The sequence below is a fragment of the Ictidomys tridecemlineatus genome, chromosome 4 (genome assembly GCF_052094955.1).
Source record: "Ictidomys tridecemlineatus isolate mIctTri1 chromosome 4, mIctTri1.hap1, whole genome shotgun sequence".
Taxonomy (NCBI): Eukaryota; Metazoa; Chordata; class Mammalia; order Rodentia; family Sciuridae; genus Ictidomys; species Ictidomys tridecemlineatus.
Genome location: NC_135480.1, coordinates 156,130,773 through 156,155,122, shown reverse-complemented (window position 1 = coordinate 156,155,122; position 24,350 = coordinate 156,130,773). Strand labels below are relative to the sequence as shown.

The following is a 24,350-nucleotide window of genomic DNA, read 5'->3' as shown; positions in this document are numbered from 1 at the left end:
GGCAATTTTTCCTTCTGAATAAATCTATAAACAAAGAATATAAAGAACATTTGTTTACATTCTTTTATTGAAGATTCATTGTAATTATGATAATTATGATATCTTGAACATATCTCATTTGTCATTTTAATCCCCTGAGATGATAATTACTCACCCTATGCTGTAGTTAAAGGAACTGAGGTTGAGACATATTGAATAATTTGCCTAGAGTCATGTAGTCAGCCAGTGGTTATTATAGAGTTGAGATGAAAGTTTACATAATTCCAAATTCTGTATTCCTTCCACTAAATTTATCTGGCTAGGGATGATCTACTGTGATGAAGAAGTATTGATGTTTTCCTTCCTTCTGAAGATGAAGGCCATCTTAGTGGCTAATGAGAACCCTGCTCCTCTTCCCAGCATTCCTCTCTCTTTATAAAGTAAGGAACCTTGAGGCTGACATGCCCTCATTATGGTCAACCAGCTGATTCATCCAGGCCCTCAGCTTCTTTGCATCGTTTCTTAATAAGTAAGGTAAACCTGACTTGCCATTATATCTACATTTCTGTATCATGTATGCATCGTGTGTGTGTGTGTGTGTGTGTGTGTGTGTGTGTGTTATATTGCACTTTGATATCTTAAAAATCCTTTATAGCTGTGGAAAGCCTGTCCTTGGGGTGGGAGTAGAGCTCTAGCCAATTCTTCAAGATAACAGAGGTTAGCTGGAATTTGCCTTTGATATGCAAACTAACTATTCCAGAGCCAGACTTGCTCTGTTAAGCTTCTACCATGCAGCAGGCAACTGTCCTCTGTTCTTCTCATCTCAAGGTCAGAGACTACTGCCAATGCTTAGACCCTCAAAATTATTCAGAAGTGCTCATCCTAAACTGCTGGTGCTGCCTGGTCTTGCCTGTCCCTTGGAAAGCCCAATATGGACCCTGGCCTAGACCTTCCCCTCAGTCTGTCTTCTGCCTAATTATCACCCCATATTTCCCATGTGGCCCTTCATGGTTTACTCTACTTCCCGTCCCAGGACCTGTGAGTCTAATCAACTTTAGTTCTTCTTCTTCTTTTTTTTTTTTTTTAAGTCTCTCTTCTGTCCCTACTTGTGGACTGAAGATCACATGAAAGAATAATTTCCCATAGAAGGGAAGAAGTAACTTGTACTTCTCTTTATTGCAGGAGAGTCAATAGTCTTTTTGATAAGCAGAAAGTCCAGCAAGAGCAGTTAAAAGCAAATGTACAGTTTCTCCTGACCCGTGAACAGAACATAAGCTTGGGACACACAGCTGGGAAAGATCCTTAACCACAGAGTCCCGATTTGTGAATTTGCAAGGCTTTTTAATGAATACTGTGACGGCTGATACTTAGTGGCAGCTGATATCTACCAGTTTTGCATATATTCCTCTTCATTTTGTAAGGCAAACCACAGATGTTTTATCCCTTGCGATCACACCTGCAGACCTAAACCCAGTTTTTAAAAAAATGAGATAGCAGATGTTTTGAAATTGGAACAGTTATGCAATTGGACAGGAAAAAGAAGCTACCAAAATGGTTCCACTATTTCTTTATCTGTACAAATGCCAGAAAATAACTCCTTGTTTTTTTTTTTTTTCCCACTGATACAAAAGATGAGCTGTCCTGGATTTTTTTTGTTTCCTCTAAACTAGAGGGCAGTTTTGACATTTTATTTACATAAAAGGTGATGGTTTTTATTTCATCCCTGAGATTCAACTCACCTTCAACAAATTGTCTTACTATGTTCCTGACCCACCAGCTTGAAATAAAATAACACTTTTAAGTCATATGAGGGCACCACATTTGCTGATGCAAAAATGTGTTACTCTGATAGGAAAGTTAATTAAGCAATAAGACATGACATGACGTGAATTATTGTGTAATAACTCATGCCTTCAGTGTATCAAGGCACAAACCTGAAGGCCAAGTACCCCTGCAGCATCTGGGCATGAATTATGCTACAATAACTCAAGCCCTGGAGTTTTTCCAGTGAAGCAGGAGAGGGGGCAGGGATGAGGACCAAGGACAAAAACTGATCCCTTGCAAATAAGAGAGAATGAAAAGGAAGCACTATTTAAAACTGTATATGCTTCCTTTAAAACAGTGCATTTATGACCACAATTTGAGGATAAAGGACACTGGGTTTCCTTTTATCATTTCTAGTTACTTTGAGAAAACACTACAAATTTCTGGCTTTAGGTCGTAAAAAAATGTTTTGCCAGAAGTATGGGCACTTGGAAATTCAGCAACTCAGTGGATTCTTTTGGACACAAAGGGGGAAATATTCATAGCTATAACTTCAGAAATTTCACAATCTACCTCTGACTCTAGGAAAATAAATGTGCCAAGAATCAGAAGTCGTGGGTCTTGCGAGATAGGGGGATAGAAACTGATCCATGAAAACACTATTTCTCTTATTTCCTTTTCTCCCAATATTATATTGGGAGCCAGATTTGGCTTCAGAACTAAGGCAAAGAAAGGGGCCCGATTTCCCAGGCTTCTGTTTGGCCTGAAGAACTAAGGACAAAGTGAACTGTGCAGAAGTCACAGCTTAAAGAGTTAAACAGAATGAGCCCATTTGGAATTGCATACACAAAGAGGGAGCAAAATTAGGTCCACAGAGAGATTTTCCAGCTTGCTGTTCTTTTCTTTCATGGACATATTGATTTAATGAATGATGATGTACCTAACAAGTCCCAATTAGCGGATATGGTCCTGTTAATCTCACAGCTGGATAGCTTGACAGCCAATCAGATCGCTCTTTGTTAAAATCCAACTTAATAAAAAAATATATCTATAAAGGAAGCAATAGCATTTCCCTCATTTACATGTGGACACAAGGGACTGACTGAGATTGACAAGAACGTGCCCTGTCCAGCCTCACAGAACTGAAGCTACACGCAGAACAGCTCTCCCCGTGTCCCTCCTGTCCTCCTCCTTTAACCTTCAGCCACAGCCTGGGTGGAGATGAGCAGTTCAGCAAATCTGCGACTTCAGATCTTACAAGTTTGCTGGTAAAGTTCCAAAATTCATAGTCAGACCATGCCTCCCTCCATACGACTAACATATGGTATTAACAAATTTTATCAACACTGTATAAAGGGAACAGCTCCAGAATGTGTTTCTGTTATTCTTACAGTTACTCTGTTGCCTTTCAGTGTGGCACTGATATTGCCTCTCTTTAGTCCTGTTTGAAATGCTATTTTAACATTTATTTCTCCTCTGAAATGACTTCATTATGGAATTCTGACTTTATTGATAAGCTGCAATTCATTTTTTTCTTTGAACAGGTGGAGATTTTGGAATTTTCTGTTCATATTATAAAATTTTGAGTGTATTTAATTAATAAATTCTCTTGGGGGAAAAATTGTTGTGATGAACAAAGGTAGTCTATGGTAGAGGTCTCTAATTTTCTGTAAAGAGCCAAATGATTCGTATTTTTGGTTTTGTCATCCTGTTATAGTTACTCAGTTCGGCTATCTTGGTTTTAAACAGCCTTTGAAAACATAGAAAAGAACAAGAGTGTGTTCTAAAAAAACTTTATTTTTTTAAAAAAGTAGGCAAGGCAACAGGCTGAATTCAGTCTAAAGGTTGTACTTTGCCAACCCATGGTATAAAAAGTCCCAGAAAAGAGGGATGCAATTTAGTTCTCTCCCTTTGCATCATGGATTTTCAATAACTGACTGGAGGATGTGAAGACTGGGTTGTTAGGAAGTAGGAAATTCATAGTGTAGTAAAAAGGTAAAGAATCTGGAGTCAGCCACTTTCTCCTGTGTGGCTTTGGGAGAGTTATTTAACTTATTTGAGATCTACTTTGTCCATATTTAAAAGGCAATCATATTATCTAGGGCAAAGGCTGTTAGCTATGCATAAACTTTGGTCCTGGTCTTAAAGCTAGGCTAGATTTCCCAGTTTTCCTTATAGAGAAGTAGTCCATGCGGTTAAAATCTCATCAATAGACTGTGAAGAGAAGATGTGGGCTTGTCTGATCTAATGCCTTTAAGTCACTGGACCCATTTTGACCATCCCTTTCATTCTGATGGCTGGAACATAGACATGGTGATGGAGTCTTGGCTGAGATACAAGATCAATGCAAGGTAGAATTCGAAGAAGCCAGGGCAAGGAGTCTCATTCTTGAGCTGCTGCATGGAGCTGTGCTGTCTGATGAGCTGAAATACTCATTGACTGTTCCCTGAGAGAAAAGCACATTTTTTCTTGAAGTTGCTCATGTTAATGTTTTCTTACTTTAGCAGTTCAGCCCGAAGTAAACAATGCAATATCTAACTTGCATGAGTATTATGAATACACAAAATAATTCACATAAAGTGCTTGGCATTTAATGGGCATTCCATCAAAGATAGCTTTTATCTGTTTTGTTATTCAGGAGGGTGATGGCAAAATTGGCTTTCTTGTATCCATTTGCTCCATTATCATAAGAATAATTTTTGCAAAATGTAAAGCCCGTTATGTCACTCCCCCAGTTTAAAATCCTTAATAAGCCATTTCTGATCTCTTTAGATGCAAATCAGAATTCTTAGCATAACCTTCAAGGCCCTTGCTGATCTGGCCCTTGCTGACATCTCCAGCTGCATCTCTTGTCACTCTGTTCTTAGATTTTGCCTCTAGTCTATCTGTACTTGCAGTTATCCAGAAATGCTATAATCTCCCTGCAGAGCTTGTCTGTCCCATGCAACAAAATCTCTTTAATTATCTTTTTTTTTTCATTCCTGCTTAAATGAATTGGGGAGCCTTCCTTGATATGGAGTTAGTAAGTTTCACATAGTATTATGTACCTTTCATTTCAAGCATGTTTCACAAATTGACAGGAATGACAGAAACTTATTGAAAGTTTCCCCCTCTATAAACACCTTGATGCAAGAACCTGTATCTTCTTGAAACTATTAAATCTCTTTAACAGTTTCCAATATCATGATTAAATGTTGGGTTAGGAAAGTTGTATTAGATTAAATGTTGGGTAAGGGAAGTTGTATAACAAATAGTTGAGATAAGTCAACTTGTAAGGAAGAAAGATTTATTTTGACTCATGGTTTCAGAGGTTTCAGTTGATGGTTACTTGGCCTTGTTGCCTTGTTGTGCACATAACGGGAGCACAAGACAGAGGAAGCACTTTATGACAGACAGGAAGCAAATGGAAAGAGAAATGCATGTGAACTAACTTCCTCCCACTAGCCCCACCTCTTAAAGGTTCCACCACCTCCCAATAGCACCACAAACTGGTGATCAAGCCTTTAACACATAGTCCTTAGGGGGCATTCAAGAGCCAGAGTATAGAATTTGAATCTCTACATAACACTTTACATAAAAATAATTTCAAAATAGATCAAAGAGTAGTGTATAAGAATTAAGTTGTAAACACAGCAAATCAAATTATGGGCAATGTGTTATTCTGGTTTTTGAATCCAGAAGCCCTTTTGAACAGTTAAAGTTGATTATCTAAAACTAAAATTTCTAATAGGACAATAATATCCACCATAATAAAAGCACAAAAATACATTTACAATACACACACTGCATAAAAGGTCAATTTCATTGATATAGAAAGAAAATTATAAGTCAATAAAAATAATTTCAGAGAAAACTAGAATATGAATAATTCATAGAAAAATTAATTAACAAGTTTATGAAAAGGTATTTAACCTAACTTTAAAGGAAGGGATATGAAAGTAATAGGTTGATTTTTACTGCTCTCATTAGCAAGGACAGATATAATGGTGATTTCCTAGAGTGAAAAGAAGTTATCTTTTTTGTGGAAGTATACATTGGTCTAAAGCTTCTGTTATACTATTTTGCCAGGTGAAAATTTTAAATTCACATATCATTTGACCCAGGAATTTCACATCTAAGAATGTGCTCTAAAAATATGCTACATGATTGTTCTTTAAAATATATGATTCTGTTTATGTATAAACATGTTGGTCACAGCATAGATGATAGCAACCCTGCTCTGAATATTAACAAATTATGCATAAAAGTGGAGTTTAATAAATAAATTGTGATATAACATCCAGTTGGAAACTACACTACCATTACAAGTAATGAGGTAGATGTTTTTATCAGTTTGGAAAATTGTCCACTATTAATTAGTCCTTCATTAAAATGAACAAGTGGTAGAATAATACATAGACTATGATTACATTTATATTAAGAAGTATATAACATGATATGCAAATATTACATATGCACATATTGTGTGGAATGGATGGAAAACATCTGGTTTTGAGCCTTTGTCACTGACTATCTCTGGGGAATGGGTTGGTGTGTCAGGGATGTGGGTGAGGAGATGAGGAGTCCATGGGGAAGCTTTCTAGAATTTTGTTTGGTTTACTTTTTCTTCAAACAGGTATTAATTTCACTATAAAAACTTAATTCTTTTACAATTAAGTTAAGTAATAACTTCCTATTATAATTCATATCTGATTTCACATTCAGTTCATTATGCTACTTAAATTATAAGCTTTCAGAACATTTAAAAATCTATAACTTTTATCCTATTAATATTTTGTTTCAAATTTTTGTTCTATTATTTTAGGTCACTTTAAAACCACTCTCTCAAGTTTTTCAAAAATTATGTTGAAAATATAATAAACCTTAAAAATAATTATCTCCAAAATATTAATATCTTCTCCATTTGCATAGTCTTCTTATGACTGTTGCTGAACTTTCTTATTTGTAAGTATTATAAAATATGAATTGAGTTTTGTTTTTGTAAATACTATTATTTCTTCCATTTTACTTTTATAACTGTTTTTCCATGATTGATAGCAAATTAGAATTGTAATACTTGGACTATTCATCTCAAACAAAGGTGGGTCCTGCTATCACTTAAGATATCTTTGTTGTGGGCTTTTGTCATTAATTATCTGAAATTTAGGAAAATTTAGGAAACTTTCTTACTAGTTCTTATAGTTTTTAGTTGACCCGCTTAAATTTTTTTCTTTTTTTTTTTTTCCTGGTATTGGCGACTGAATTGGGGCACTAGACCACTGAGCCACATCCCCAGCCCTATTTTTTGTATTTCTATCTAGAGACAGGGTCTTACTGAGTTGCTTAGTGGCCTTGCTTTTGCTAAAGCTGGCTTTGAACTTGCAATCCTCCTGCCTCAGCCTCCTGAGTCAATAGGATTATAGGTGTGAGCCACCACACCCAACCCATCTTATATTTTTTATGCATACAATATAGGCATCTATAAATACCAGTGTTTTACTCTTACCAATGGCATTATCACTCAATTCTCTTTTAAAATTTACTATGTTGTGTCTAAAGCAGTGATTCTTAAAATTCCTCCTTGGAAATTCTACAAAATTCTGTGGATTCTTACAGAATGCTTTTGTTGATTTCTTCAAAAAAATTATCATTAATCCCTCTATGATTGAATTGATAAATAAATATTTTGATGTAAATTTAGGTTAACATTTTTATTTATGTGCATTGAAGTGAAAGATAAAAGTGGAGCAATGAAGATACATGCTAAAATTTTAGGTTGTTGTAAGGGTGTTCCTTGATGAATGAGTTTTCTAATCCTGGAAGAATAGCTCAACTTTTAATTTTTTAAAATTATGTAATGACTACCTTTACAACACATTTAAGTTTTATTTGCATTGTTAACATTTTATCCATCACTTTAAATTAAAGTCTAGGTCATGTATCATCAAATTATTACCAATTGGCAACATGTGGCCCAATGCCTGTCTTTGTAAAGAAAGTTCAGTCATTAGCTATCTGCTTATATTTGCCTTTGATGGCTTTCACATTCCATTGGCAACTGTGGCATAAAGACATGAGCTATAGTTTAAAATGTTTATTATTTTCCCTTTATAGAAATTTTTTTGCCAACCCCTGATCTAGCCAGTCAACATAACAAGAAATCACCACCCTACCTGTCCCTGCCACCTTTTTTGGGGGGCAATTGCCAACTTCAGTGCTGCAAATACTCATATGATGAGTGATTTCAGCTAACAATGTAAATTCTCAGGAGGCAGAGTTGGAAATATGTGCATAGCACAGCATTATCTGTACCAAACTGATACATTATCTGCAAATAGTCTCAAAAGCAAGAGTAATGTGTTCCAAAATAATTAGGAGGTAAGACACTTTAAGTATTTATCTTTGATTTTAATATACTTTAATTGTAAGTCTACACTTTTAATTTTTAACAATGGCTATATTTAAAAATGCCATGATAGGGTTACGATATTCTTGAAATTTTAACAAGTTGCTTCTCTCAGTAGCCATGTATGCAAGTTCTAGCATGTTACTGTCTGATGGGATTTTCAAAACACAGATCGAAGAGCCCCACCTTCAACATTTCTGAATTAGTAGGACTGGAGTGCTGCAGTCTTGCTGGGCACGAATAAGGAGCCTCCATAAAGCCTCGTAGGTTCAAACAGCAACTACTTTATTTCAACTCTCACGGCACTGCACTCGCGCTCTTCCACCAATGCCACCCACGTGGCCCTTCCAACCACCCCCCACACTGGAAATCCCTCCTTCGGCACTTCCCCAACCAATGGGAACTCTCCAGGAATCCCCAGAGAACTCCAAAGTAGCGGGCGCCCAAGGCAGCAAGAGCTGCCCCATTGCCCGACAGTAAAGGTCAAATATACAATACAATCAATCCAGCATCACAGCAATTATATATAACTTAACTTAAATCATTATCTCAATGGTTCGCTGGCATCATCTTTCAAACATTCCCTCTGGCAAATGCCAGTGGCTCTCAACACTGGAGTGAGCTCTGAGGTTTGCATTCCTAATAAGTTCCCAGGTGATGCAGATACTGTTGGTCATGGAACCAAACTTTGAGTCCCATAACAACATTATCTTAAGTGATAGCAGGACCCATCTTTGTTTGAGATGACTAGTCCAAGTTTTACAATTCAAATTTGCTGAAAATTTTTTATTGTTACTGTCATTAATTTTATCATTAATAATAAGTATCACTGCTTATATTGTAAGGGTCCGGAAAAGCGTTGGAGGAAGAGACCACACAAGAGACTGGCTCCATGCAATTGGCAAAAGGGGATTTATTAATTCAGCATGCTGAAGTTCCAGGCTCACTCAGGAAGATAGAGCAGCCCAGAGCCCAGAGCAGAGGTCAAACAGAGCTTAAGTACACTTTTTAGAGAAGGTGGGGGAGGGGCTTTGCATACATCAGAACAAATCATCATGAGGCGCGGGAAAATTGAACAACAACTCTGAGACATGATTAGTACATTCATTGGCGGGAACAGTCTGGGCAGGGGTGATTGGTCACTTCTAAGTGGGGTATACATTTAAACTGATTGGTTTTTCGGGCCTGGATGCCTACTGCCGAGCTACTTGGAGCCGTTAGCTATTAAACAACCAGGGGACCAGGAGAAATATTTACTGGGCAGTTCAGGTATTGTCCTAATAGCTACAGGGATTACAGGTTCCAGGGGTAGCAGAGGAATTTTAACAATACCTAGTCTTTTACTTTTTAGCCCAGGCCTTGCAATTTAGAAACTTTACAATGCCCAGTCTTTTACACTTTAACTCAGGCTTTTGCAGCTTAGAATCAGCTTAGAAATTTTACCTTTACAATATTTAGAATTGATAGTTTATTATTTTTAATTTTGACCTATTTATGTGATGTTTCTATTAATACATTTTCCCATTAAAAAACTATTGCTTCATTCCTGGTATTGCTAGTGTTTTCAATGGATTATGTTACTTTATTATTGCATTCAATTTATATTTATTTAGGTTTTTTTCTTCAATATTCATAATCAAAAAGAATATTCATAATGCTCTTGCTATATTTTAGTTTTCCTTCTTATAAGGTTTATTTTCAAGATTATACTAGCTTTCCAAAATTAATTTTAAAACTTCCCATCTGTTTCTATGAGCTGAAGTGGAGTTTATTCTGTATGGAAATTACCTGTTACTTGAAAATGTGAGAAGTCTCATTGGAAGACACATCTGGTTTGGAAACATTTTAGAGGAAATTTTTTTTTTTGCAATCTTAATTTTTTCTTTCTAGGCAGTTTTTCTGTTTCCCCTGTAAGTATTGGGATTTAATTTGAGTAAATCGTACTTTCCCATATAGGTTTTCATTTTATCTTGATTTTCAATATTTTTAGATTCCTCTGAATCTGCTCTTATTTTCCTTTTCTTTCTTCTAATTTTGTGAATTTATTTTCTTTCTTTTTTTCTTGATTATATTTGCTCTTTGTAGATTTTTTATTTTATTATATTTTAAAAAAATCTTATCTGTGATTTATTGACCTATACTAATTTTCTACTTTGTAATTTGTTTTACTTTTTGAAAAGTACTTTGTTCTTTTTATTTTTTTAGGCTTTTTTTAATGTCTTGAATTGAGACCCTAATTAAACTTTGCCAGTTTTGCACTGTCAAAATTAAGTTGCATAAACTTGTAATTTAAGAAATCATACCAAAAATAAAGCAATCAATAACCAAAAGTTACTATTTCCTAATTTTCTTTATTTTATTATTATTTACATTCTTAATATTAGATTTACACCTATTGTATCTATAAGATGAAAATACTATGCTACACATATAGTATACATTGGAAATAATTCAGAATAATTGAAAAAAATCTTCTATTATTCAAAACTGGTTATTCAGTTTAGCAAAAATAATTTGTCACTGCAATCACAGAAAGTTTTGACATGTCTCTTCATTGTTTTACATTTTCCCCATTCATTAATATAAACATAAATTAAAATAGTAACCAGCATTTACATTGGCTCTATACTTACTTGTCAATTATAGCCATAGAGTGACTATAGATACAAGAGTTACACAAATTACATAGCATTATAATATTCTTTGAGAATCAATTTTCTCTGTGGAAGTTACAATAAGGTATATTGTATAAATTACCATTGTATGTAAATTGGGTGATATGCAGTCTTTATATCAGTAATACTTAGAATAAATTTACATTTGCATATATTTATCTGGAGTGTCAGTTATTAAATATTTACCACTGTACTAATAATACCTAGATCAAGTAAAAGGAATGAATCAATAGCATCTTCTATGACTGGAGTGTGTGTGTGTGTGTGTGTGTGTGTGTGTGTGTGTGTGTGAGAGATAGAGAGAGAGAAATTTCTACTTACTATTTATTTTGAAGCACTCTTAGTTTTAGATCTTATTTCCTTCCAAAGGCAAATGATGCCTTAATATTCATTTTTAAACAATTTGAATTGAACATAATTATGAACCCTAAAAATTTAAAAAAATTGAAGAAAATATTGAGAAAAAAAATGAGCATAGCAAACTTCATTATGTCTGATGTAAGTTTTCTTTATTATTTTATCTGTGAAAATTTTGGATGTCAAGGTTGGGATGAGATTTATTCTTTGTTTTCATTGTGGTATTCACCATACCAGAAATGTAAAAATAACTTAAATGTTCATTGAAGAATAGTTAGATGAAGAAAATTTGATGTGAGATGTGTGTGTGTAATATTATTCAGCCTTAATAAAGAGGAAATCTTGCCATGTTCAACAACATGGATAAATTTGAAGATGTTATGCTAAGTAAAATAAAACAGTCACAGAAAGACAAATATTGCATGATTCCACTTACATATTTTTTCATAAATTAGAATTTTTTTCTTCTCAATGAATGATTTTCTATTTAAAGATAGAATTTTTATGAGAGGATTAATACTGATATGGAGAATTGGTTTGTAATAAAACAACATATTAATTTCTTGCCTATTGTGTGAGAGGGTATTAATTTATGGCATGGAGGTTTAGGTACACCATTTTGTGGCTGAGGAATAAGAATTACTATCATGGGGCTGGTACAGTGTCTGTGGTTTACCTTATGAGTAGTGGTCTTAATGACCAAACAAAAATAGGATCTTCAATCTTGATGGTTTACTGACCTCTAGACAGGTTGGGCCTTCTGTATTGGGGAGGGAACATTTCTTATCAGCACCTGGAAAACTTAGGAGGTTCATAACTCATTCCATCTGACAAATATTAATAAGTATGTACTATGGGTAGGGCATTGTGTTAGGCACCACTGGGACATACCTCTGATTGAAATAGTGGTTATATTATCAGGAATGAAGGAGGAGGTTAACTAACTAGCTCCCCATTTAGGAGGTTAACTAACTAGCTCCCTTCAAGTCTCAGATCATCTTATCTGACTCAATAGTGGAGTAAGAAAGGCTAGACAAAAAATTATTGTAATATTATAAACTCATTGATAAAAAGAGTTTAGTGATTTGGGATTTTTCTTATTCTTAAGGCTAACTTAACAATATTGTTAAGGCTAACTTAATTGTTAAGGAGGATTCAGTAGAATTATTAAGTATGGTGCTAGGTCTTAGAGAACCAAAGAGATGTAGGGCACAGTCGCTGAACTTGAAGACCTTGACAGAAGTTGGGGAGATAGCACAGTGAACAGTTAATAGCTATACCTTATTAAAGATAAAATTCATATAACGTAAAACTCACCATGTTAGCCATTTAAAGTGAACACTCTAGCTGCATTTAACATGTTCACAATCACCAATATCTCGTTCCGGGAATATTTTCATCACCCAAAAGGAAACCACGTGCCCTTTAAGCAGTCGGTCCCCATTGCCTTCTCCTTCTGCCCCTGGAAATTGCTAATCCATTTTCTGTCTCTATGGATTTCAGGCTGGTTGGATTTTTCATTCCATCCAAAGAATTGTATGAGAAAAAGACAAGAGGTCAAATCCCCTGAACTAGCTGGGTGAAATTAAGCAAGACAGTTTGGCTTTTGAAGTTCAGGTGCTTTATCTACCAAATATAAATAATAAAACCTGACTTCTCTGAAGACATGGGACAAGACCAGATGATCTTTAAAGGTTGCTCTGAGTTCTAAGCTTTACAATTATGTGATTTCATGCCATTAGTGAAAACCATGAATTTATGCTTTGCAATACACTAGCTAAAGCTTTATTTGTTTGTAACCTTAGTAATTAAACTCTAACAGGCCATCACAGGCCTATATGTAAACAAATATACCACACGTACTTGCATGCACTCCAAATAATGGAAAAGCAAAGCTCTAAAGTGACCAGAAATGCTTCTGAAAGCACTAGTTCTTTGTGTGGTTAGGATCTGCATTAGTCACACCATGATATGAGGAAAGAGGGAGATTTGTCATTTTTTCCATATATCTTTTACTTTATTGAAATAACAACCTGTAGGAATTCTCAACTGCCGACCTGTGCTTTGATCTCTTACTCAGCTACTGAAGGACAATTCCTGTTAATACAACCAAAGAGAAATATCTGGAAACACAAACAGTCCAAGATGTGCCAAAGTCAGAGTCATGGAATTTCAGATACATATGGAGATGTCTAAATAATGAAGGGAATATCGACACAGAGGGGAGACTTCCTTGCCTCCTGTCATTTGGCTTGGATGCTGACTTCCTGGTCTGTATATATGGTCTGTATATATGCAGTTATAGCACCCACTTCACCCACTATTTCTCCATACAGTCGTATTCTCCTTTTATCATTTTCTTACTTATACAATAATGTGGCTTTAAAAAAATGGCAGAAAGAGTATTTCCATGGATTGACATTGCTTCACAAAGATGCATTTAGCAAAAGGAGCCCTTTAGATACATTTTTGGGCTAAAGGATGATCTCAACTTTCTTGAGAATAACATTTTTAAAGTTATGTTAAATGTGGTAAGCATTAGCAAATAGAGGGGACCTGATACTGAAGCCTTTCTTGTTACTTTTGAAAGAAAAGACAGCTATAAATAGAAGAGGGAACATCTAAGCCCCATGCACTCTGTTTAGCCTTCCATTTTTCCCTTTCCCTTCTTTTTCACTCCCCGTCTCCTTTAATTTCTCTTCATTTTTCCTACTATGGGTGACTGTCAAAGACTGTCAGTCATACCCCAGTAAAACAGCCTAACCTGGTCCTCAAAGAGAAGCCTACCCCCATCAACATCCTGCATGATCAGGTTGGATGACCCTGGGCTTTCAGTTTGTATCTTTGAGATACTCGGGACCCTGTGTGGTTTCAAATTATGAGGCACTTTCCATGAAAATAAGCTAGCATGAAGCCCTTGGGTCATTAGTTCTGCCTGGATTGAGTATTGCAAAGAGCATAACTCTTTTCCTTTGAAAGGAAAATTCACGAAGAGGAAGCTGTTGTAAAGTTCTGGGTATTCATTAAGATACATGTAAAAAGTCAAAGAGACCCTCAATTTAAACTAAGCTGAGTAATTTAAGAAAATGTGCCCATGGCATAAAACTCCCTGAATGGATTGTCCTTACTTACTAACAGCTGTGTAGGATTTGCCATTTCTTCCATGTTTTATGTGACGATAGTGGATGCCGGCTCTTAGCCTCCGACACTGATTGCTATTCAGGGACTGGGATTCTGGATCTGCTCCAATCATGTGGAATCTATTTTGGACCCGTCATGTCACACTTGAACTCTAAAATATGCCTATCGGTGAAAGGTTCTGTTTATCCTTCTCTTTATTCAGACTCACACAGAAAATGGAGCTCCGTCCTCACACCATCAGATGTTTGCTCTACCCTAAAACCTGTCTTTGAGTCCTCAGTGGCAGTCACAGAAAACAGCACCGTTCCTGATGTGGTGGCTGGCTTTCCTCTGTGCTCTGGTCTCAGCCTTCTGCTCACAACTCGCCCTGCTCCTTCATTCCACTCACTCCCTTCTTTGCAAATCTCCCACGTGGGCAATTAGGACTGCGATTTACACTGGGTTTCTTCTGCTTGCACACAGCAAGCAGCTCCATCCTTTCATAGGACACACAGCTGTGGCTGCCTCTCTAGGGCAGGGATTCCACGACAGAGCATTCGAGAGAGAGGACATCAGAGGTGACACTTCATAGTCAGAGAAGCAAGCGTGCATGGACGCTGGAGAGAAAAGGCAGAGAGAAAGAGGGGCAGGCTTTGCCTCACTGAGCATAAAGAAATAAATACGTTGGGAGCAAACCTCCAAGACAGCCTAGGAGGTCAACTTTGGGGCAGCAGCCCAAGTTCTTCATCTCACCTAGGCAGATGCAGATACACAGGATGCTTTATGTGCCTTGTTAAGTTCCAGTCCACAAGGAGGCTTTCTTTCTAACAATTGTAGCCAAAGTGTGTACAGCAGGCCTGCAAATAGGTTCTCGTAAATTTCTTTTGAATTCAGAAAATCATTTGAGAAAGCTTTTTGATATTCTCCCTCTCCTCTGAGTTTATTTTTTCCCCCCTGAGTAGTGAGCCAAGAATGTAGTTCAGACTTTCTGGCTGCTTGGGGTTGAGATTTGAGTCTGATAAAGTTGTCTAGCCTACGTGGGTTACAATCTTTTTTTCTTGGTGGAAGGGAGGGCAGAACAAGGAGAGAAGGAAGAAACGTTCTTAAAAGTTCTCTAAGAATGAGTAATTGATTTTTAGGAGGACCGCATGGCTTGCTCTGGAAGCCCTCTGAATCCTCCAACTCCCATTCCTTTGAAAGGAGACCCCATATGCGATGTGGCATGATTGACAAGAAATTTGTCGGAAATGACTGAGAGGCCCTCATTAGGCTGGGGCTCCTCACCATCTGGCCTTGAGTTTTGATAATGGGGTCAGGCTCTCTTTTGGTCTGTGCGTTGAATATCTGAGCGTAATTTGTTAGTGATTGTGGCTAAAACGCAAACATTTTTTAGTCACATTCACAGGAATCTGAAACTAACCGCAGTCTTGGGGCACAACAGTGAGAAAACGCGTTCCAGCTGCACTACCGTGCTTGGCGACCCGGTCGAAAAGCGCTCACAAAGCTGCCAGTCTCCCTGCGGCTGGATGTGTGCCATTGGAAACAGAAGTGCAACTTTATCACTTGACTTCAAGAAGAGGTTTCCTAGAGGCATATGGACACAATATACAAGACAGATCCCTTCAGAGAAGAAGCTCCCCTGTCACCGCGGGGAGGCTGAGTGGGTGCTCCCTCCACCAGGTTTGAGGGGAAGAGGTGACGAAGAGGGGGAGGGAGAGGCAAAGGAAGGGCTGGACCTATTTTTTTTCTTGCAAAAAAATTTTAACTGATTTCTCCCTGAACTGTAGTACAACAGATGTCAACTTGAGGCTTCATATTTGCCCATGAGAAACAGATTAAGTCCAAATTACCACCCCACAAACCAACCAGCACCGACAAGACCCTGACCACGCACAGTAATCACTCTCAGAACTTTCCCCTGGGTGCTTTCTGTAACTTGGATACAAAAATGCTCCAAATTGCTTTTTGTTGTTCTTTAACTATTCCAATAGTCTCTTCAAAATCAGAGGTGTAACTTTGCATTGTGACTTTGATTTGGACTCCTTAGTGGAGAAAGCAGTAGCAGCTTTGGGTGGGCTTCTTGGAAACAGCACTCAGCTCTTCTGAGGACTTGGTCACCCCACGTTCCACATAATCTCAACAGTAGCAAAGCTCCAGGAGGAAGTCAATTAAAAACTGTTGTTAATAATATATATATATATATATATATATATATATAATATACATATTTAAATATACATATTTAAATGCTACAAAGGTTATTTATTAGACTGTGTGAGAAGTAATCATAGTCTGAGATACATTTATACTTTGTACACCTCTCCAAGGTCAACAGAGCAACTATTTACTCTAAAAATTGTCATTAAATGTTTACCACCTTTCAAAGACTACAGCTGGAACTCACTGATAGCTGGAGATTACAGATTCAGTCCTCATTTTATGTTTGTAAATATGTAAGACACTGATATGATTAAAAAACATCTTAGAAGCTTTGAGTTCACCTATATATGTTTTTTCTTCAATATGAGAAACAACAGTTGGGAGTACCATTAGAGATACTGATGGAGGAGAGACACTTACTTGGTTGAGTTGGCCTTCTTGTTAGTTGGAACTATAGTTTTCTTAATAGTTTTGAAGTGTATATGTGCTTGTATAAGGAAGCAATTGAAAATGTTTTCTAAGCTTCAACTACAAGGATGTTCAATGTAATACTGTATGAAAGTGGGTATGGTAAAGTGTTATAAAAGCTCAAATTAATGGACCATTAATTATATTTTGGTGTACAAATGCAATTAAATATAATGTGCACTTCAAAAAACAACAAACACAATCCTATATACATATCAAAAGAACATAGAAAATACATTTTATACATTGACATGTTGAATAAACATGCTACAAAACAGTAAATACCTGAATTTGGGATTATGGGTATCTTCTATTTTCTTCTTTTTGAAGAAAAATAGCACTGAGTCTAAATTTATTTTTTCTTTTGATGTTCTTTAGATAATCGTATTATCTAATTTCTCCATAATAATCAACACTATTCATATTGCTTTTATATATGATAACAACTATACATACTGCTTTATGTTAAAAATTATTGAGCATCTTCTTTTTATAATTTTTTAAATCTTATTCCAAAAGGATTTGAAAATTGTAAATATTCCTATGATCTTGTATCTTTTTAAAAGATGAAGATGAAATCAATAGGCTAAAGGAATAATGGAATCAAATAATAATATAACAAGGTAGGCCATGAAATTTTGAAATTATTCCAGAAAACTATACAAAAATTCAAAATGTTTCATTGTCAATCAGAGGTACATCAGTTAATTTGGTACTCAATGAAGCTTTGGAGGGTTTTTTTTTTTATGAATTCCTTTAGCATAGGTACAGAGTGAAAGAAAAGCATGTTCATCACATCTTTCTAGTAAATTCTAGGCTGACTATCTCAGAACTGTTCTGTAGACAAAGCCACCTGTTGAACAGTTGCAAGGGATGCTGTTTACATCACCGTCTGTGAAGACATACTCAGCAATTGTACTCTGCTGCCATACCTGGTGGCCCTGTTGACAGGGTTCACTAAGCAAACTGAGGTCATTGAATTAAATTTAGGAAAATAATTTTAAACATTATTCAAATTTCCAATGAGCTAGATTAGTCTGGGGTTAAGACAATGGATCATGTATCTGCCAGGAATACTGTCTCTCATGTGGGAACTTTTGGCACATGTTGGGCAAATGGAAGACTGAAGAGACCTGTTCATATTTTACCAATCAGTGCAATGGGAGGCGGGTTTAAAAAGTGATTCCTGGGCTCAGTGAAGACAATATTCTGTCAATTTTATATTCAATTTCTTTAAATATGACTCATTTTATTGAAGATGGAATGATAACAACATGGTGTCAGGAAACTTCAGTTGGTTACATTTCCCTTTATGACCTCACATTAAAAATTTCCAAAGTTAAAACATACACGGCCATATTCCTTGAGATGGATGAGAAAGGCCATTCATTTTTTAACTTTTGAAAATTTAAAGATAAAAACAGAAGTGGGGAGCTACCTCTAGAATATAGGTACTAGGGTCAGGTAGATTAGAATGGGAGATCTTACACCACTTATAAATTGGCCAAATTACTTGCCTCTCTAAGCCTCATTACCACAGTTCTAAAATGGGCAATGATGCCTAATTCAGAAGACTGACATATGTACCTTGAGCATGTACAAAGTTCCTACCAGGCCCAGGCATGGTGGCTTATATCTGTAATCCCAGTGATTTGGGAGGCTGAGAAGGGGAATCTCAAGTTCCTGGTCAACCTCAGCAACTTGGCAAGGCCCTAAGTCTTAGAAAGATCCTGTTTTCAAAAGAAAAAAAGAATTAAAAGTGGCTGGGGATTTAGCTCAGTGATAGAACATCCCTGGCTTCAACCTGCAGTAAAAAAGAAGAGGAGGAGGAGGAGGAGGAGGAGGAGGAGGAGGAGGAGGAAGAGGAGGAGGAGGAGATTAAAAAAATGTTCCTAATAAATTATAATATGTAATAAATGGTAGCTTTTTGCTTTTAAGGGAAATAAGGAGGAATGTGAGGAAATAAAAAAGAACAAAAAATAGGCAATTTGTACCACTGTCACTTGTGCTACCTGGCCATGTTCTCTGTTCCCCTAATTGTTCATTACCGTGATAGTTATTGATATGTGTGTTGTGATATGTCATGACACTCAGAAGGGTGTTAAAAGGTCGTGAACGAATGGGCTGGACAGATGATTGTCACAGCCTGAGCTCAAACAGAGAAAAGCCAGCTCGGCAAATTGTCAAAATGCTCTGTTGTCTTTGTTGCTTTGAGCCTCTTCCTTTCCTGCATTCTCCTGGGCTGCAGGACAAATTAAACCTACTCTGTTAAATAGAAGCAGCCTTTTATAGTAAGCTAATTGTGTATATACAGCCATCCCATTGTAAAATGCATCTTTAGAGACAAAAGTATCAAAAACCCTCAAAATTATCTTAAAAATACGAAGCTCTTAGACCAATTTGGGTTTCAGATTAGACTGAACTTCTTCAGCCTCTGAGGATGGCATGATTTCCCATGGTTCCTTGAGGGGTCTCCTCTGAAAGAGATTTGGAGGAAAGGCAACATGATTGACAAGGGCAGGTGATGTGAGCTCAGGCATCCTGCTGAGGGGGCTCACTTAGGATTCCAAATTAAAGTCAGCCACAGCCCCATGCTGGCTTGCGCTGCCCCCATGCAGACATTGAGTCAATTCTGTGCTAAGTACTTACCATGTACAGATTAGCAAATGCAAAGGTTGAGGGTTTCAGTGCATCCTCTGTCTTTCAGAAATAAGTGGGCATAGTTGCAATAATGAGGAAATTAACAGGGAGCTGACATGAAGCTTTCAAAAGCATTGCCTCAGCTTTGTATGTTTTTCCATGTGGTTATTACCAGGTTGCTTTTACTGTATTGTATAATTTCATTCAAAATGCATTTGTTATTCCTCTAGTCTGCTTAAAAGTTGCAAATTTGGTACACTGGACCTGGAAAAGAAACTGATATTTATTAGTTTTTTTCTATGTACATTAAATTAAATCCTCTAAATTTTTTTTGGTTGTTGTTTGTTTTTTTGTTGTGTTTGCTGATACTTAGGCAAGTACTTTACCTCTAAGCTATCTTTCTTGAAATTTTTACTGTAAATATCACTGACCAAGGTTTTCATGATATAAATTCACCAAAGCCATCACAGCAAATGATAGACTCATAACTTGAATAAAATATTTGTACATAGATGAATAAAATGTAATTCTCTATCTTCAGAAAGCCCTAGAAACCAGAAGAGTAATATATTAATAGAGAATCACAATCTAAGATAGACCAAGATTCATATTGTAATCAGTGTCCAGTATAGAGCTTGACACATAATAAAGATTCTATAAATGTTCATAGTATTAATGCAAAGAGAATAAATATGGGTAATAAATATAAAAGCATCTCTTGAATATGAACTCTGAAAAAGTGCTTGTATGACAACAATCTATATTCAATTAAAGAATAAGAATCTGTGAAATGAATGACATGGAGCCTGGATAAATTTAATCTGCTTTCTGTGGAAGAACTCTCGCCATGTAGAGATTGATTTGCTCTCAAGGTGTGGTATTCAGCTTTCTGTCACTATAATAAAATACCTGAGAAAGGCACCACAAAGGAGGAAAGTTTTATTTTGGCTGATGGTTTCAGCTCATAATCAACTGGCTCCATTGCTTTTAGATCTGCGTTGAGGCAGAACATCATGGTGGAGGACAGTTATTTGCCTCATGGCAATGGGGAAGAAGACAGGGTGGAGGCAGGCTGGGGATAAGACAAATCCTTCCAGGGCACATTCCCACTGACTTCTTCCTTCACCTAGGCCTACCTTCTACACTTTCTGCCTCCTCCAATAATGCTATTGAATTATGAACCCATTAGTACATAAATCCACTGATAAGGGTAACATCCTCATGATCCAATCGTCTTTCCAAAGGCCTCACCTCTGAACACTGCTGCATTGACAAAGCCTTCAACATGTGTGTTTGGGGGACATTCCAAATGCAAACAATGACACGACGTTTCTGTTTGCCATCCAGATCTCATATGCCACTTCTATGAAGAGCAATGAGCTATGGAGGATGAGATCATCATAGGTCACATTTTTGTAATTCTTTCCTTTGCTTACGTATTCCAGACATAAAAGCCCTCTCATCTCAAGTGTGTTCTGATGTATCTGTAGTCCTAGCAGAGCCAGAGCTGACATTTAGCTTTTTTTGGTGTATGCATTTGGGTAGCACTTTCCCTCACCTCCCCAAGCATCCACTTGCATGTACACATTGACATGGAAATCAAGGATGAGAATCAAAGGAGATAAAATATAGACGGCCCCAATGTAACAAAGGTTCAGCTTACTTATTTTTTAACTTCAAAATGGTGCAAAAGTGGTACACATTCAGTAGAAACTATACTTTGAATTTCAGATCTTGATTTTCTCCCCAAATTTAGCAATACTCCTCTCACTGATGGGCAGTGGCAGCCAGTGGCAGCTGACAGTCAGTCATACAATCACAAGGGGAAACACCCAATACCTTACATTGTACTGTGTGGCCATATAAGTGACAACTATTGGTAGGTTAGGTATATTAAATGCATTGTGGGCTTAGGATATTTCCAGCATACAATGGTTTTATCAGGATGGAAACCTCTTTATAATTCCAGGAGAATCTGTATATGAAACATCATCTTCAGCAAGAATGAGATTATGAAGATGCAAAACATTCAGGAGAAAGAGTGGGTCCTTGAGAGAAAGAAGACTCAGTAAGAAATCCAACTGGAGGGCCGGGGAAGAACAAAGAACCATCCAAATAGTTGGAACTTGGACTTGGAACCTAGTCTTTCTCAGTGAGGAATTGACATGCCTGCCAGGTAGTGGGTGGGAATGATTGAGACTCCATGGGGAATCTAAAGAGTTTGTGCAAATTGTGAAACATCTAAAAGAAATACCCAAGTGCAGTCCTCTTGGCAGTTAGGGAAACAAAGGTGCATGAATCTTTTCTGGATTTCAAGCACAGTTCTGATTTGGTGGGGGCCTAGGGGACATTAATGTCAGGAGATGTAGCTGAGAAGCTGTCTCAGGGGCAAAGGGTGAGGACAGTATGGTTACTTGGCTGATCCTGGTAGTAGGAGCCAGGAGGATAAGCAGATCTATAAGTCCCAGTTTTACCAGCAGAATCTTGTATTGGCAGCTGAGGAACAGGTAGCCCAGGAACCTGCCAAACAGCTCCACAGTTGTGGCAGAAGATAGAAGACCTGGGCAATCTGGGAGTGTTCTCCTCACACTTCTGAGACACCCACAAAATGTCATGTGGACTTTTCAATATTTCCTCAGTGAGCTGGGATGTTTTCACTGTCTGAAGTAATGTTTAACTTTCTCTCTACATCAACATGGATGATTCTCAAAAACAAAATGTTGAGTGAAAAAAGCAGATTGCAAAAGGATAAGTACAATATGCTGCCACTTATATATATATTCTAAAATACATGAAACATTGGAATATATTTTTTGGATGCTTGTACATGTATATGGTGACATTTTTTAAAAAAAAAAAAAAAAACATGGACAGGGAGGAATACAAATGGGATGGTATTTACCTCTGAGAAGCTTACCTCTGAGAGGAAACTCTGTGGAGGGACATATGGGGCTTAGAGTTTATATATTCCATTTTCCCAAAAAAAATTCTTGAAGAAAATATTGTGCAATTTTAATACTTGTTATATCTAAACACTGAGCTCTTTCTTCTTGTAAATAAGGCTTACTTGTTAATTTAAAACATTTGCATACATAGGCTGATGAGGCCTGAGATTTGGGGGCTAAACTCTTAATTTTGTTATGTTTAAGGAGAAGAGTTAAAATTATCCCAAGGATCAACTTTCCTAGGGATTAGACACATAGAACATTTCAGCTTTATATTTCACCTGAGTTTGAGTTATCTGTACACAAAGAGTTATCTTTAGTTGATGTAAAGGTAGAAATGTGATATTTTTCATTATCCATGCTTAGCTAGAAAGCAACTGAGGACATTATGTTCAACTTCTTCAATCTTTATTTTTGGGATAAGACCAAGCATGAAAGTGTTCAGATTCCAAAAACGAAAATGCATAGAAATGTTCTGATTGAATGAAAAAGTAACTTATGCAGGAACTCTGTATATAATTTTAAGTATAGTCTGCTCAACCATGCCGCATGGTTATCTAGTACGCCATTTCAAACTAAGCTATTTGTCTCTACACATGCATGCCTTCTCTTGGACATAGGTTTTGGTTTTGATTTCTTTTATATCAGATAAACAGATCAGAAAATAGAATCCTAAATACACAATTCCCTGACTTCAAAGAAAATCCAAATGTTTTAAATTTTCTGTTTTTAGTATTCTTTTCCCCTTCCTCCCCATCAAACATCTTAGGGGATAGAAAACACGTAAACCAGCCATATTTTATTAAGTAGTGGAACAAATTGTGATATGGAGAAGAGAAGGTAATAATTTTTTTTTTTTTTAAATTCCAACATGGGACTGAAAGTTAAGAGAAAAGTGACTTTAGGGGTTTGCAGAGAAAATCATAGTTTGCTTTTTTGTGTGTGTGCATGCCTGTGTATGTGGGTGTGCAGAGAATTCTTAGACCAGATGTGTGGTCTATGCTAACAACACTATGGAAGTCATTGAGCTGGTCCTTAGGAAAAAAAGCCACTAAGACCTAGTCTTTCCCTTCTCTTACATATACTTTCTCCACATTCCTTCTACATGGAAGCTGATTCTTGATTTTGCCTAAGCATTTGAAAATGCTGACTACTCTGGAAACTTCCGTCCTGCCTATAGCGCGCGCACACACACACACTGAGAATCACTGCATTCTTCCTGCTAATAAGTGCGAGTAATTTCATGAGTACTTTTCTTTCCTACAAGAAGAACTTTCCTGAATATATGGAACTTATAAGGTTTCCTTTTTATTTGCTTTTTTTCTTCTTTTTTTTTTTTAGTTTTTAGAGCCCTATAGTAAATGAGAAAAAGTGATAACTCCTAGACATCCCGGAAGAGGTGCCATATATATAGGAAGTTAAAGAACTGACAGTAGAATGATTTCTCCAGTGACATGCAACAAAGGTACTAGAGTGAGTCCAGTCTATAAGACCTATTGGGGTTGGAATTTTGCCCTGTTCTCAAGCATGCAGGGGGAGAAATCTAAAATCTACATCCTCAAGACTTCTCTCTGTATAAATTAGCTTGATGTGGGTGGGAAACCATTAAATTGTGAGTCAGACAAACCTGACTGTCTTTAATCAATGGCGTTATAGAGCCTCCACTTCTTAAACAGAAATGATAGTATCTCCATTTAAAGTTTTAATGAGGATAAATTTAATTTGAATAATTGTCCATCCATTGCCTAGCACATACTGGATACTCAATGTTAGTTCCATTCTTCTCTCTGCCACCCCCTTCTATATGACAGCTGGCATCCATTTTATATATTCTATGCTTCAGGTTTAAATTTTTTT

The 24,350-nt window shown here is 36.7% G+C and overlaps 1 long non-coding RNA gene across 3 annotated transcripts; it reads left to right on the top strand.

Annotated features, from left to right (window-relative positions):
- The first annotated feature begins 223 nt into the window (after nucleotides 1-223).
- LOC144377284 (uncharacterized) lies at nucleotides 224-19,878 on the top strand. Of its 3 annotated transcripts, none has more exons than XR_013438136.1 (3): nucleotides 226-513; nucleotides 13,241-13,443; nucleotides 15,674-19,878. It is a non-coding gene; the product is annotated as an uncharacterized LOC144377284 (long non-coding RNA). The 3 variants fall into 3 exon arrangements; XR_013438135.1 differs by having other exon boundaries at nucleotides 232-513; nucleotides 13,241-13,430; XR_013438134.1 differs by lacking the exon at nucleotides 13,241-13,443 and having other exon boundaries at nucleotides 224-513.
- Nucleotides 19,879-24,350: the final 4,472 nt, after the last annotated feature.